The sequence below is a fragment of the Cuculus canorus genome, chromosome 2, assembly GCF_017976375.1.
Source record: "Cuculus canorus isolate bCucCan1 chromosome 2, bCucCan1.pri, whole genome shotgun sequence".
Classification (NCBI taxonomy): Eukaryota; Metazoa; Chordata; class Aves; order Cuculiformes; family Cuculidae; genus Cuculus; species Cuculus canorus.
Genome location: NC_071402.1, coordinates 110148802 through 110165104, shown reverse-complemented (window position 1 = coordinate 110165104; position 16303 = coordinate 110148802). Strand labels below are relative to the sequence as shown.

The following is a 16303-nucleotide window of genomic DNA, read 5'->3' as shown; positions in this document are numbered from 1 at the left end:
AAGGGGGAGGAAACCTAAGCCAAGCCTGCGTGAATGAGCAGAAGAGCCAGGCAGCAGCACAGGCTGGCTTAAGCAGCTGAAGGCTCCGTCTGCAATTGCAGTCACATCCTGCTCTGCGCGATAGTGGGACGCAGCCAGAACTGCTGAGTGGTGACAGGGAGAGCCATACAGCCTGCTGGCAGGGCGCTTCAGTCACACCCAGAGAGATGCAGATTCATAGAGTCACTGCTGCACCTCTCCCAAGGAGGAAAAAAGCTGCTACAAACTATGTTTCCCACAAAAGCCCTGGTTGACAGTCAACAGGAGTCCTCACACAGGGCAGAGCTTTGCCTTTTGCTTCAGAAAAGCAAACAAACAGAAGCCTCCTAAGAAGTTTTTCCCCATCTAGAAACTCTGTGTCCAAGTGTGAAATCCGGAAAGTCAAAGGCTGGGAAATGCCTGTGTGGCTTTGCCTTGCTTCCGGCAGCTAAGGAAGAGCTTAGAACTTAAATATGGGACATTTCCATCCAGTTTCTGAGGGCTTGAATCTACAACCTGAAGGGCCTACAGGGAAAAGCAGCTGCTGCCCCAGGAGCTCTGCTTCCCATTGCGTTTGGCTCCTGCCATGCTCCTTCCAGACACTAGTTTTAAACCCCCAAATGAACTCCTTCTCTAAAGGTGGCATTGAGGTATCTAGGAAAACCTCGAAATCCCTTGGGCTGACATTTTTCTGTGCTTTTCTAGGAACACTGAACACCGATTCCTGCAAGGGCTCAAGAGTAAGCAGCCTCAGTTTTGGCACTGTGCGTGATGAAGCTTTCACCCCTGCTGCACCAGGAACCATTCAACCTGTTGCTGGCACGAGCTGGTTCTTGCAAGTCCATTTCCAGGACAGTTATTTAGTTGTGTTTGCTCTTCAGAGGTTTTTAGCAGCTCTCCAAAACACTCCTCCTGTATTGCAACTCCTCTTTTTAGACCATTTGCAGCACCGTTTTTTGCAACAACACTGCAAAGCCAAGTGAGCAATTGGACATTTGTCAAAGAAATGCTCCCAAGAAGCGCACAGGACAAAGCAGAGTGTTTGCCATGAAGCAAACAGGTGAAAATGAACTGGGAAGGAGACAAACTTGTCTGTGGCTATTTTTAAAAGCCTTGACAAGAGGGAGCAAAGAGGAGAGGCCAAACACCAGCTGCTTCCGCCTCAGCCTTGGTGGGTGAGGCATTGCTTTAAGCTTTTCTTCCAGCAGGTACTAAACGGTAGAAACTCAACTTGAAAACTCAACAGTGCCCTACTAGGAGCTCCCTCTCAGAGGCTGCCAGGAGGAGACTAGAACTCACCTGTAGAAGCCACCAGTGCAGGGTCTCACCAGCCACAGCCACCTCGGGGACCATGGGCTGTCCATCAGCTGTCACCATGTCACCTGGCCAGGGGAGGTCTGGGGCTGTCCCATGTCAGAAGGAGACAAGAGGCAGTGTAATTGAAAGGAAGCAGCCAGGCTCCATGGGCAGGGAATTGCTCCACCACCATTTGCTGTGCACAGGTGAGCTGAATTGCATTCCAGAAGTGACTTAAGAAAAAATAAACCTGGACCAAATGCGTTTGCAGCTGCTGGGGACTTGACTTGTGAGGCAGGACCCAGTCTCACCAAAGTTGGACTCCTCAGGGGAGCGTGGGCGAGGGAGGAAAGCGCGTTCGTCTCGGGGCCGAGGGCCGCTTCGTCTCGTCACCCTGCTAACGTTCTTTTCTGTGCATTCCCTCTGGCAGGTCCCTCTTCTCGGTGCTGCGTGGGAAGCGAATCGCCCTCCTTCGGCTGCCCGTGCCCAGGCCGCCGAATGCGCGGTCTCACCGGGACCCTCTGCGGGCCGCGTTGTCGCCACCTTTGCTGCGGGACCGGGAGCAGCGTGTCCGTCTCCGGGGACCCTTTGGGCTCTGCCGCCCAGGCCCAGGGAAGCCGGAGGAGCCCCGTGTAAACCAGTGTTGTCTGCGTTCAAGCTTTCGATCGGTGGCCGGGTGCTGTATGCGTTTCCCTTTCTCGTGTGTTTTCGTGTGTTTCAGGAGCATCCCTGCTCCGCCGGCATATCGGTCACGGTTGTCCCATTGGCTGAGGCGTCCGTCACTCAGAGAGCAGCAACCAACGAGCAGCGGTATAGGGATGATGGGGCGGGTGGAGGAGAGAGTGCTTCCATTGGCTGAGCTGCGCGTCACTCAGGAGCAGTGACCAATCATCGGCAGTAGCGGGCCGAAGGGGGCGGGTGGAGGAGGGAGCGCTCCCATTGGCTGGGATCCCTGTGCTCGGGCAGCAAAGGGGCGGGGGCTCAGTGCTGCCGTGCCGCGGCCGCGGAGCGGTACTGCAGCCTCGGGGAGGCGGCGGGCGAGGCGCGCACAGGGACGGGCTAGCCGGGAGGGGCGGGGGGGCGGGCGGCGCATTTCAAAGCTTGGCTCGGCTTTTTTCACCTCTGCCCGGCCACACTGTTACGCACGGCTCGGCTCGGCTCTGCTATTCAGTGCCCTTCGTCCTACCGTGCCTGCCGCCCATGGGATGCAGGCTGGGGCTGGGAGAGGGACAGCGCCCCGTTTTTCCCCCGGTCTCCCGCCGGGAGCCCCCCTGTCCCTGCCCGGTGTGCGCACGTCCCACGTGTCCCCCGATAGCCCCGTGAGCGCGGGCTCGGCTCAGCTCCGCTCCGCCCAGCGCCGGCAGGCTGCCAATAGCTCCAGGAGGGAGCGTTCCCATTGGCTGCGTCACTCAGAGAGCGACGCCCAATCATGGGTGGTAGAGCACCGAGGGGGCTGACACTATGTCGAGTGCTCCCATTGGCTGAGACACGCATCAGTCATAGTCCAGCGCCCAATCAGTGCTGGCAGAGTTTATGAGGGGGCGGGCCATGAATTGAGCCCTTCCATTGGCTGAGCTGCACGTCACTCTGCAGGCAGCGACCAATCAGCGGTGGCAAAGGGCTGAGCGGGCGGGCAGATGAAGGAGGGCTCCCATTGGGTGAGCCACGCGTTATTCAGGGAGCAGCGACCAATCAAAGGTGGTAGAGGGCTGAAGGGGGCGGGCCAAGGAGGGAGAGCTCCCATTGGCTGAGCTGCGCGTCACTCAGGGAGCAGCGACCAGTCAGCGGCAGTAGAGGGCTGAGGGGGCGGGCAGAGGAGGGAGGGCTTCCATTGGCTGAGCCGCGCATCACTCAGCAGGCGGCGACCAATCAGAGTGTGAGTGTGCGCATGGCTGAGTGTGCACGGTGTGTGCACAAGTGTGTGTGCGCCTGCGTGTGTGCGTGGCGGAGTGTCCGTGCGTGCCGCGTGTGTGTGTCTCTGGCTGTGCAGGAATGTGTACATGAGTGTGTGCGTGCCTGAGCATAGACGTGCGCTTGCACGTGTTTATGTGTGCATGATGCGTGTGTGTGCGCAGTGCAGGCAGGAATGCGTGTGCACGGCTCGGGGTGTGCAGGGCCGAGCGTGTGCCTGCAGGTGAGTGTGCAGGGCTGTGTGTGGGCGTGGGCGTGCACAGATGTGTACGTGCGTGTGCACATCTGTGTGCGTGTGCTGGGGAGGGGACGCCCCGGGGGCTCTGGGGACACTGGGGGCGATGGGTGCTCAGGGTCCACAATGTCCCCTCCCCCCAGCTCACCAACCCCGCCCTTCTGGTCCCCCAAATGCCTCTTGCAAACCCCCATGAGCCCCAACACCCGCCCCAACTCTCCCCAGGTGATTTGTGTTTGATTTGCATGTGACTGGCATGTGATTGGCGTGTGGAGTGTGAGTGGCGTGTGTTACTGGCATGTGATTAACGCTCCCATTGGCTTTGCCCACACGCTCGCGCTCCATGGTTAATTGTGTCAGTAATGCTTACATTTGACCTCCTTTGTTTTTCACAAGAGGTGTAATGTTACTGTGGAGATTCACAGACACCATCTTTTGTACTTGATTTCTTTCTCTGGCTAGTGGAGTTTGCCTTCTCTCTAGGTTTTGGGAAGGGTTACAAAGTCTGGGATATAAATAGCTAGGTTTTAAAAATAAACTTGTTCTGCTTCTAATGGCTTCTGAGAATACACCTTGAATAAACCCTGACCGAGTACAATGCATCTCAATACCTTTTAGGCTGTTTCAATAAGGATCAGGTGTACTTGGATGGCATCCTTCGAATCCTGAGGTACAGGGAGGCCATTGATTTCCATCTTCCGACAGCTCTTGGAAAGGTGAGTGGACTCATTCTTACCAAAGGGAACAGTTGTATCATTTCAGCAAGCCTGCCCGTAAAGAGCTACGAGTCATCGTGCTCTGGTTTACGTGGATCTAGAAATCTCTGGTCTCTACAGCACCTTGTGTTACACAACACAAGTTACAAATATTTAGAGGTCCTAAAAATTTCTACTGACTTTTCCTCATCCCTCACCTATCAGCCTAAGATTTTACGGTCATACCGCTCAAACTTTCCTTTCCTCCCTTTACAAGGTACTACCTAACCTACAGTACAACGGACTGTTGGGGGAGCGTGACAGGTGCTCGAGAAGGTGGTGGTCCAAGTAGAAAACAAAATTAACCATTTGATGCTAATGCATTCCTTTCCACCATGAGGAGTTTTACATCTCAAATTTCTTTCACTGGTGGTACCTTGGATGTTTTTAAAAAAGTCATTTTTTTTTCTTCCCCCAGAATACGTGTTTTTTCTGCAGTCACGTAACAGGATATTATGTCCATTCCAACTGCCATTTCTTGTTTGTTCTCCAAGTCTTACTAAGTGCAGAAATTTTCCTTACAGATCTCATGTGAGGATGTGGACCGCTTGAAAGGATTGGCTGTGATTGAGAAGATGAGGGTACCACACTTTTTGCAAGACCATGCCCGTTATATGGAGCACTTGCAAAAGATCATGGAAGTCAATGAGCTGACACATAAATGAACAGGATTAGCCCACCATTCATTTACTCCGTGAGGATGTAGAACTGGATTTCCCAGAGCTTGCAGAAATGGACTTCTGAGAGGTGGAGTGAGAGGGAAGGGTTGCCAGAACCTGTGGAATTCAAAAGAAGTCCCTTTGTGTTCCTTTTGCATTGTGATTGTATACTGATTATTTTTCAAAGGGTTTGTGCATTTTTTAAAAATTGGCTTAGGAATTCCTTTGCAGTGGTCTGTCCAATCGTGTGCTCTCTTCTGTATGCTACGTATAGTGCTTGATGCTGTCTTTTGTAATATACTGTCTTTTCCCACACAGGTTTAGAGGTGGAGGAAAGGAGAAAGAGGAGAAATTAGAGGAGAATTAGAGGAGTTTGGGGGATTCTTTTACCTGGAGACTTAGCATTTAAAAAAAAAAAAAAGGAAATGGTAGCACTGTTTTCATGACTGTAAACAGGTTGCAAAGCTATCCCCCTTTATACCCTGAAAAAGTTACGCTGTTCCACATCATTATCTGTGTAGTATGCATCTGAGGAAGCTGAATTCTGGAAAGGGTTTCCCTCCTTTGAGGACAAGCATGTGTACCAAGTTCCACAAGGCAGTGTTTTGGAAGAAAGATCAGGCAGAACTGTGATTTCATGACTCAAGTGTTTTAAATAAATTCAGGAACACAGGGACGTGACTCAGCACAGCAGGCAACAGCCACTTCTTCTTCAGCCATCTGAGGCTACAAAGGGTCGAGTCAACTTTTTGAGCAGTACCTCCATGCTACAGCAACTTTGAGCTTGCAGAGCTCCTTGAAGAAACAAGATGTGAATGGAAGGAAAGGAACACTCTCAAGTGCCCTCTTGCTGTGTTCCAAGAGAAGTGCTGCACCACTCTGAAGCAACCTTACCTCTGTTTCAATTGACGGTGCTATATCCAGAACCAAGAAGAGAAGGCACCTTACCGTAAGGCATAGCCAGTCACATGAGCAATAGCTTAGGTGACGCAGGAGGACCCGCTACATAAACTGCATTTCCTGATGCCAGGCTATTATGGAATTATGGAAGCAAATTGAGTTTTGCACCTCTAAGTACCTCGATAAAGGGTTTTATTTTAGTAGCTGCCATTTTACTCCTCTAAACTCTTGGGAAGCAGCTGTGGTAGGAAAGGCTAGGCGGAAACTAGGGAGAGATTTGGACAGGGCATTTGCCATTTATTCCTCTTATGCTTTGGCCCACTGATAACAGGCCTGGCATTGCAAAAGGGGAGTAGATGGAGCCCAGGTATCCTCTGCACCGCAATTGCATGGACCGGAGCCCCGATATCCCTCCCTCCCTCCCCACTTATCCCGTTCTTTAATGAAATGGGTGGAATTACCCTCCCACCCTAATTTACACGCAGGATATTATCAGCCACGACAGCAAAGTCTTAAGAACACATTTTCTAATCCATAGCAAAATCTGTGAGGAAAAGCTCTCAGTTGGCTAAGAGGGCTGAAAGTTTTTGAATAATCCCATGAAAGCCGCTGCCTTTTAGATAGTGTTGCAGGTGCATTTGCAGTGCCTGGCTGGCTGACTGCTTAGAACAAGAAAATTCATTCAACTAGCATAAATGTACTCCATTTGGTTCTTTTCAAGGCAGGGACCAAGGACTGCTTCCAGCAGCCTTCATTTTGTATTGTCAGTATTGTTGACGAGCTGAACGCCTTTCAGCCTCTGTATACAGAAATCAAAGACCTTTTCCTCTCCTTCTCATCTTCAGGCTGTCTGGATTGATCCCTGATAACTTTGGCTGCCCAACACAGTTTCAGAGCTGTGCTGAGTAGACATGGTATTTCGGCAGCCTGAGAGGAACCATTTTCAGTCCCACATGCATGTGGTCCAGGTTTTGGTTCCTTTGCCAGAAGCAGCAAGGATGAGGTCAAGATTGCAGTCAAAAGCTGCCTTTGGAGTAAATTGGGCAGAGGTTGTTTGAGCTACCCCATGGAAGAATCTGGCTCACTTTGCTGACCCAGGGGTACGCAAAAGCACCTCTCCTTTATGAAAGAGACAATTCTGAATGGATTGTTCTCTTACAGGAGGGATCCCTGCTTTCCTCCAGTGACTTCTCCATAAACAAAGTGCTTTTCCTCCTCCCTCAATAGTAATGTCTTATAATCTAAGCGTGTGTACATAACATGTCCTTGAAACCAAGAGGCTGTGCTCGTCACCCTGCTTTGCCATGAAATGCCATGCCTACAGCCCTACATCCAACAGCGAGTTGACTCCTCTACCACTCTGTAGTGTGAAACGCCACTGCAGGCCTTTTGGCTTTAACTGACAACCTGCATCGTCTTTTCTTCAAAGCAGTAGCTACCATTCAACTTCTGTTCTTCGTTACTCTAGAAATAGATTTGTCTTGTCCAAATTTGGAGTCTGGAAGTGGTCAGTAGCAAAGTAATACTGTAGCAATAGATGAAGCTGTCAGCTTCTGATTTTGACATCAGATTTGCCTTTCCTCTTTTGTAAAAGTGTTTCCAATTCGGAAGCGTAGCTTTTGTAAATTTTCCTGATATTTTTTTTTTTCCCCCCACTGTGAAGAGCCTGGTTGCTAAATCATGATACTGAAGTTCTGTAATCAATTGTATGGACAGTAGTGCGTGTGAGCTCACATCATTACACAGTTTTCTGACGTCAGTGATGGGATGACAGCCTTTCCTAGCAGTCCGGCTCTGTTGCTTTGCTCTATGTCCAAGTCTCGCTATTTCTGCGTTATTTCTATACAGAACCGTCAGGGTGAAAGTTGAGAGGGACCCTGTCTAAGGCAAGAGAAAAGCAGAAGGAAACAGCTGAAACAACTGGAGTTTTTAAGGCAGTGTTCATTCGAGTGTCTTCATAATTTTCATAGTATATTAGCCCCAAATGCAGAAGTTATTCAAGTTCTTTACAGGATGCAGCTTCAAATGAGATTGTGTGTCTTTAAAACACTTACAGAGGGAAGAATCTATTTTGGCTTCACTGAACAATTATGGACTTTCACAGCTGAAAGGCTATATTAGATTCAATTCAGAAAATCTGGATATTGAAACTCAAACATGTTCATTTGCATTGATTCAATAAAAAAAAAAGAAACATGCCATCAGGATTACCTTTCAAGGCATACCAATACCCTTCCCATTAAAGTTGTCCAAATTAATTTCTTATGGTGCTGCTGAAAGATTTTTGTGTCTTCCTCAAATGCCAAGTGCCTCTGAGACAATGTAACCCGTTTTCCTGAAGTGTCTATGGAAACCTAGTGCAAAGTAGGGTGTTATTTCAGCCCTTTAGATGATGAAGAAACCAGGGCTGAAGTTACAATTCTACTGGGCACCCTTCCAGCCGAGGACTACAAAGATGATGGGAGGGCTGGAGCACCTCTTATATGAGCACAGGCAGAGAGACTTGATCTTGTTGAGCCTGGAGAAGAGAAGGCTCCGAGGAGACCTTCTAGCGACCTTCCAGTACCAGAAGGGAAGGATGCCTACAGGAAAGCTGGAGAGGGGCTATTCCTAAAGGCTTGTGGTGACAGGACCAGGAGGAATGGGTATATATATGTGTGACCCCTAGGAAGAGGGTCTGCCTCGGGGCCGGCAACCCATAGGTCTTTTTCTGAAGGATGCTGGATGGAAGGGAGGTGGGTGCATGAGGCTGTGCATGGGGGAGGGGTTGCGGGGGGGGGTGGGGTGTGAGGAGGAAGGGGGCGGGGCATCACCCCCATGTCACAAAGCCGTCACCCGGCAACGCAGATGGTACCGTCCCCTGGGGCAACACAAACTGACATCGACCTGTGTTCTGCTGGCAGACCTGGCCAGGCAGGTAGCCTGAACACATCGCAGAGTAAGTCCTAGGAATGCCAGTGGAATTACACGGAGGGCCATTGTCAGAAGGCTCAAATGAAGGAGAACAGGGCTCGGGGATCTCCTGGGAGGTATGACCAGCCTGTGGGAGGAGAAGGTATGTCTTGCTCACATGCTCAGAAAACAGCCCATCACCAGCTCTGGGATCAGGAAGGAATTTTTTCCCCCAGGGCAGATTGGCACTGGTCCCTGGGGTCTTTTTTTTGCCTTCCTCTGCAGCACTGAGCATGACCACTTGTCAGGGCTCCTCTGGTCCACTGTGGCTGGCTCACCGCCTGCTGCTCATGCACCACGAAGGTGGCCTGTCGTGACCTCCAGCCTGGTGGAGGAAGGCTTTTTTTCCCCACGGTGAGCTAGCCAGTGTCCCCGGGGTTTTTTTTGCCTTCCTCTGCAGCACTGAGCACAGGCCCTCGCCAGGGCTTCTTTGGGCCGTTTTGGCTGAGTGCCTGCTGCTCACGCTCCACGAACATGGCCCTCGTGCCCCACATCTGGGGGGAGGAATCTTTCTTAGAGTCCCAGCGCAGGCCCCAAGGGTGGCCCGTGGGAATTGCTTCTTTTCCTCTGTAGCATTGAGCACAGCCCCTAGTCAGGGCTCCTTTGAGCCTTTCCAGCTGGCTTCTTGCCCGCTGTTACAGCCCTCCCTGCCTACAATACAAGCACCGGACAGGCACGAGAGCGCTTTTCATGCATCACCGGCTTTTCCTCTGTAGCATTGAGCACAGCCCCTAGTCAGGGCTCCTTTGAGCCTTTCCAGCTGGCTTCTTGCCCGCTGCTCTTGCACTTGTTTCAGGTTATTTTGACTCTTTTATGGTCTTTAGGTTATCTTTCACTCTTTGATGGTATTTTAGGAGTGGTTTTTACAATCCTTTATGATATTTGAAGAAGAAGGTTTCTGTTGTTTTATGTTCTATTAGGTTATTTTCTGACACATTTATGGTATTTTTGGTAATTTAGGCTCTTCTATGGTGTTTTAAGTAAGAACCAGAGAGGAGATCAGAGGACCAGAGAGAAGTGCAGAGAGGAGAGCAGAGGAGCAGTTTGGTGCGCAGAGAGGAGTGTGCAGGAGCAGGAGGGAGCTAGCTCTGGGCTCTGGAAAGAATTTTCCCCCAGGGCAGATTGACACTGGTCTCTGGGGGGTTTTGTCTTCCTCTGCAGAACTGAGCATGAGCACTTTTGAGGGCTTGGCCTTACTTAAGAGAGTGCAGAGGAGAATGGAGGACCAAAGATGAGGAGGTAGGAAAATTTTTGACAAGCACAAAGGAGTAGAAAGGAATGCAGAGGAGAAGAGAGAAGCTGAGAGGGAAGGAGCAGGAAGGAGCACAGGTAGGATGGAGGGAGCATGGAAGATCAGGTAGGAGCATGGAGAGGAGTGTGGAGGAGCACGAAGGAGCAGAGAAGAACATAGAGGAGCAAAGAGGAGCAGAGCAAGTCCCAGAGAGGAGTGCAGGAAGGAGAGCAGAAATGAGAGAAGAGGAGCGGGAGAGGAACGCAGAGGACCAGAGAGGTACACAGAGTACCATTGAGCATGGATGAGGAAAAGGAGCAGAGAGGAACGCAAAGGAGAGAAGAAGAGCAGAGAAAATCACACAGAGGAGTGCAGGAAGGAGAGCAGAGAACCAGAGAGGAACACAGAGAGGAGAGCAGAATAGCATAGAGGAGTAGCACAGAGGAGCAGGTAGGAGTGCAGAGGAGCAGGTAGGAGTGCAGAGGAGCAGGTGGCGGCACAGACAGGAGCATGGAGGAGCACCAAGAAGCAGAGAGGAACACAGACGAGCAAAGGCAGGCAGAGAATATCGCACGGAGGAGTGCAGAAAGGCGTGCAGCAATGAGAGAAGAGGAGCAGAGAGGAGCACAGAGAGGAGCGTGCAGGAGCACAAAGGAAAAGAGAAGAACGCAAGAGAGCAAAGACGAGCAGAGAAAAGTGCAGAGGAGCCCAGGAATAACGGAAGAGTGGCAGAGAGTAGTGCAGAGCAACAGGAAGGAATGCAGATGAGCAGATAGGAGTGCAAAGATGAGCACAGAGGAGCACAAAGGAGCAGAGCGAAATGCAGAGAAGAAAAGAGGAGCAGAGAAAAGTGCAGAGGAATGCAGGAAGGAGCCCAGAGAGGAGAGCAGAGTACCAGAGAGGAGAGCAGAACAGGAGGCAGGAGTGCAGGTAAGTGCGTGGAGGGGCCGGTAGGAGAGCACAGAGGAGCACTGAGGAACATGAAGTAGCGGAAAGGAACACAGAGGAGCAAAGAGGAGCAGAGAAAAACACACAGAGGAGTGCAGCAAAGACAGAAGGAAAGAGAGCAGAAGACCAGAGAGGAGCGCGAGTAGGAGCACAGAGCTTTTGGGAAGAGCACAGAGGGAAACTTAGAGGAGCACGAAGGTGCAGAGAATGACATGGCGGAGTGAAGAGGAGCAGAGAAAAGCAAAGAAAAATGCAGGAAGAAGTGCAGGAATCAGAGAACAGGATCGGAGAGGAACACAGAGCACCAGAGAGGTGTGCAGAGAGGAGAGCAGAGTAGCAAGGAGAGTGCAGATAAGAAGACAGAAGAGCAGGAAGGAGTGCAGAGAGGAGCATGAAGGAGAACAAAGAGCAGAGAGGAATGCAGAGAAGAAAAGAGGAGCAGAGAAAAGTGCAGAGGAATGCAGGAAGGAGCCCAGAGAGGAGAGCAGAGTACCAGAGAGGAGAGCAGAACAGGAGGCAGGAGTGCAGGTAAGTGCGTGGAGGGGCCGGTAGGAGAGCACAAAGGAGCACTGAGGAACATGAAGTAGCGGAAAGGAACACAGAGGAGCAAAGAGGAGCAGAGAAAAACACACAGAGGAGTGCAGCAAAGACAGAAGGAAAGAGAGCAGAAGACCAGAGAGGAGCGCGAGTAGGAGCACAGAGCTTTTGGGAAGAGCACAGAGGGAAACTTAGAGGAGCACGAAGGTGCAGAGAATGACATGGCGGAGTGAAGAGGAGCAGAGAAAAGCAAAGAAAAATGCAGGAAGAAGTGCAGGAATCAGAGAACAGGATCGGAGAGGAACACAGAGCACCAGAGAGGTGTGCAGAGAGGAGAGCAGAGTAGCAAGGAGAGTGCAGATAAGAAGACAGAAGAGCAGGAAGGAGTGCAGAGAGGAGCATGAAGGAGAACAAAGAGCAGAGAGGAATGCAGAGAAGAAAAGAGGAGCAGAGAAAAGTGCAGAGGAATGCAGGAAGGAGCCCAGAGAGGAGAGCAGAGTACCAGAGAGGAGAGCAGAACAGGAGGCAGGAGTGCAGGTAAGTGCGTGGAGGGGCCGGTAGGAGAGCACAGAGGAGCACTGAGGAACATGAAGTAGCGGAAAGGAACACAGAGGAGCAAAGAGGAGCAGAGAAAAACACACAGAGGAGTGCAGCAAAGACAGAAGGAAAGAGAGCAGAAGACCAGAGAGGAGCGCGAGTAGGAGCACAGAGCTTTTGGGAAGAGCACAGAGGGAAACTTAGAGGAGCACGAAGGTGCAGAGAATGACATGGCGGAGTGAAGAGGAGCAGAGAAAAGCAAAGAAAAATGCAGGAAGAAGTGCAGGAATCAGAGAACAGAGAACAAGAGTGAGGAGCAGATGGCACAGGAGACAAGCGGAGCGGTAGTGATGAGCCTAGAGAAGAGGCAAGAGGAATGCAAAGCTAAGATCAGAAGTGAGGAGAAGGCTCAGAACGTTGAGAAAGGGATGAGAAGAGCAGTGAAGGATAGAGGAAGACAGACGAGCACTGGAAACAGAGGAACAGAAAAGCAGAGGTGTGCAGAAAAGGACAGGAGCCGAGCAGAAGAAAGGAGCCTAGAGGAGAAGAGTGGAAGAGAAGAGCAAAGAGGAAGATTAGCACAAGTTTGGCCGAGGATCATATTGGAATCGGAGGAGGATCAGAGAAGGTTGATCAGGCCAGTCGCATCAGGCCACTCTTGGAAACCCCCTGACATGGGTCTAGGTTGAGGGAGACCAGGGCTTGGGCATCTCCTGGGAGGCGTGACCAGGCTGTGGGATGAGGAAGCAGGTCTTGCTCACATGCTCAGGGAATAGCCGATCGCCAGCTCTGGGGTCAGGAAGGAATTTTTTCCCCCAGGGCAGATTGGCACTGGTCCCTGGGGGTTTTTTGCCTTCCTCTGCAGCACTGAGCATGACCACTTGTCAGGGCTCCTCTGGTCCACTGTGGCTGGCTCACCGCCTGCTGCTCATGCACCACGAAGGTGGCCTGTCGTGACCTGCAGCTGGGTGGAGGAAGGCTTTTTTTTCCCCACGGTGGGCTAGCCAGTGTCCCCGGGGTTTTTTTGCCTTCCTCTGCAGCACTGAGCACAGGCCCTCGCCAGGGCTTCTTTGGGCCGTTTTGGCTGAGTGCCTGCTGCTCACGCTCCACGCACGTGGCCCTCGTGCCCCACATCTGGGGGGAGGAATCTTTCTTAGAGTCCCAGCGCAGGCCCCAAGGGTGGCCCGTGGGAATTGCTTCTTTTCCTCTGTAGCATTGAGCACAGCCCCTAGTCAGGGCTCCTTTGAGCCTTCCCAGCTGGCTTCTTGCCCGCTGCTCTTGCATCCCCAAGGCACCACTTGTGCCCGGGCTTTCTCTGGCTCTCTTGCCTGTTGCAAATTTCCAGCAGGAGTGAGCTCTGCTCTTCCCTTGGCTGCATTTCCCCACGGGTTCTTGCTCGTGCAAACCACCTTACGCTTGGAAGGGCCCCAGGCTCGCCCCACCATCAGGAGCTGACACTTTACAGCCCTCCCTGCCTACAATACAAGCACCGGACAGGCACGAGAGCGCTTTTCATGCATCACCGGTGAAGAAGCACGGTGGAGCAGGTTTTGGGAGGCAAAAAGTATGCTTGTCATCAATGCATCTTAGACTTCGGAAAATATCACACGGTACCACGCACTACTACTATTACTTCTTCCTTCTCTCCTGTGTGTGTGGTCATGCCTGATCCTCATTTGTCCCATTCTTGCTCTTGAGGAAACAGGGACAGTTTGGTCTCTATTCCTGTTGCTACTTTCTGTAGCTCCATGGCTTGCCTTTTGCCAGGCTGCCAGGGATGTTTTTCCAAGCTAAACTGAAGAGCACATTAGCCAGCTCCTGGCCACCCGAGTGCATTGTGTTAATGCTTGTGAGCATCGGCTCTGAAACAGAGTCAGAAAAATAACAGAAAATAACATAAAATAAAATCCCGTTTCCACTTGTATTGTTTGTGTTATGTGTCCTTGAAAGAGATTTTGGAGCTGAAATCTCCTGGCATTTCAGGCCAAGAATATTGTTGCTATTTGACTCAAGTGGAGTCAAATAAGGGGAAGGGGAAAGGGAAAAGGGGGTGGGGGAAAAGGGAGGAAAGGGAGGGGGAAAAAGGGAGGGGGAAAAAGGGAGGGGGGAAAAGGGAGGGGGGAAAAGGGAGGAGGGAAGGGAGGGGGAAAGAGGGGGGAAGAGGGGGAGAGAGGGGGGGAAAGAGGGGGGAAAGATGGGGGAAAGAGGGGGAAGGGAAAGTGGGGAGAAAGGGGGGGAAAGGGGGGGAAAGGAGGGGAAAAGGAGGGGAAAAAGAAGAAGAAAAAGAAGAGGAAAAAAGAGGAAAAAGAAGAGGAAGGTTTATGTGGTGCTACACTTAATGGTATGCAGGACAAGCTCTGAGCTAGGACTGAGGGCTCCATCCAGGAGAGAGGCTCTTTGCAATGCACGCTCCAGGCCCATCCAGGGCACAGGGGCAGAGACGGGCACCCCTGCAGCATCGCTCAGGCAGGGGCTGAGGGCCCTGGGCTGAGCTGAGACACCACCTCCCCTGGGCCCTTGGCAAGAGACAGTGAGGGTCGGGGTCCCAGGGGAGCACAAGGCCAGCCACGGAGGCCTGTGAGCCCTGCCAGGACCCTGACCAACAGCTCTTGCTCACCTCAACAACATCTGGAACCATTTAATGAAGGAGCACATCGTGCTTCAGACTGGGCCTCACTCGTGCCAGAGATGGGGCAGGTTTGCTGTCCTCTGGAAACCCACCTCAACTGGATGAATAGAGAGCCTTTCAAAAACTGCACTCCACACATGCTTTTTGCCAATTTGTCAGATGCTCCAATTACCTCAAGGTGATCCTGCAGCTGTCTCCTCCACCAGCAGCTCCGTGCTTCTTTCCCACAGCATGACTGAGCCAATGCCCGGGCTGAGGCACGGCTGCCCATTCCATGCCTTCTGCTCGGGGCGGGGCGGCTGGGAAGAGGTGGCATCAGCGATTTCCTCAGCGTGTACTGCAAGGGGAAGAGGAGGTAGGAAGAAGAATACATTAGCACAGACGAGCATAAGCCAGCGCAGTTCACCTGGAAGGGACCCAGAAGGATCTCTAGTCCAACTGCCTGATCGCTTCAGGGCTCAGCAAAAGATAAAGCATGGTATTATGGGCATTTTCCAAATGCCTCTTAAACACTGACAGGTATGAGGCATTGACCAACATCCTAAGAAGCCTGTTCCAAGGTTTGACCTCTCTCTCAGTCAAGAAATGTTTCCTCACATCAAGGCCGAACCTCCCCTGACAGGCACAGCTTTAAGACATTTCCACGCAGCCTGGCACTGGGTACCAAGCAGAAGCGATCAGCACCTCCCTCTCCACTTCCCCTTCTCGGGAAGCTGTAGAGAGCAATCAGGTCAGCCCTCAGCCTCCTTCTCTCCACAGGCAAACCCCTTGTCCTGAGGTGCTCCTCAGAGGACATGCCTTCCAGTCCTTTCCCCCGCTTTGGTGCCTTCCTTGGGACTGTTTGAGTACCTTCCCATCCTCCTTAAATTGTGGGGCCCAGATCTGCACAGCAAACTCAAGGCGAGGCTGCACCAACGCTAAATGCAGTGGGGTAATCTCCTCTTTTGACCAGCTGATCATGCTGTCTTTAATATGCCCCGGTTTGTGGTTTGCCCTCTTGGCTACCAGGATGCGCTGATGGCTCACATTGAGCCTGCTGTCGACCAGCACCCCCAGATCCCTTTCTGCAGGGCATCTCTCCAGCCACTCCTCTTCTGTTTATACTAGGATCTGGCGTTACTCCGTCCCAGGTGCAGAACTCAGGACTTGGTTTTGTTCAATGCCATGCCAGTATCCTCAGCAAACTTCTTAAGGGTGCACTCAACTCCTGCATACAGATCATTGATAAAAATATGGAAGAGAACTGGCCCTAGCATTGAGCTCTGCAGAACACTGCTGGTGACTGGTTGCCAGACTGTTGTGGCCCCATTCACAACAAGCCTTCAGCCCTGTCCTTCAGTCACCTACCTGCACACCTCACAGTTGCCCAACTTGTCCAGAAGGATGTTGTGAGGGACAATATCAAAAGCCGTACAAAAAGGCAGAGAAACAACATCCTCTACCTTTGTAGAAGGATTTCGGAAGAGTTAAACAAGACTTTCCCTTTGTGAACTCGTTGACTGTGCCTGATGACTGTGTTGTCATGCCTTTCAGTAGCACCCAGTATGAGGTTCTCCATCATTTTCTTTTCTATCTACTGGTGGATAAAAACTGGTTGGATGGTAGTATTCAAAGAGTGGTGGTCAATGGTTCAAAGTCCAGATGGAGATCTGTGATGAGTGGTGTCCCTCAGAGGTTTGTACTGGGACCGATGCT

General features: G+C 51.6%; 1 protein-coding gene across 1 annotated transcript in view; it reads left to right on the top strand.

Moving 5' to 3' along the window:
• The window catches only part of MATCAP2 (microtubule associated tyrosine carboxypeptidase 2), a 121981-nt gene extending 115476 nt beyond the window's left edge, over positions 1-6505 (top strand). The window contains exon 8 of the transcript XR_008448424.1: positions 5366-6505. The gene's annotated coding sequence lies outside the window, so the exon portion shown is untranslated. The remainder of the gene's footprint in view (positions 1-5365) is intronic.
• Positions 6506-16303: the final 9798 nt, after the last annotated feature.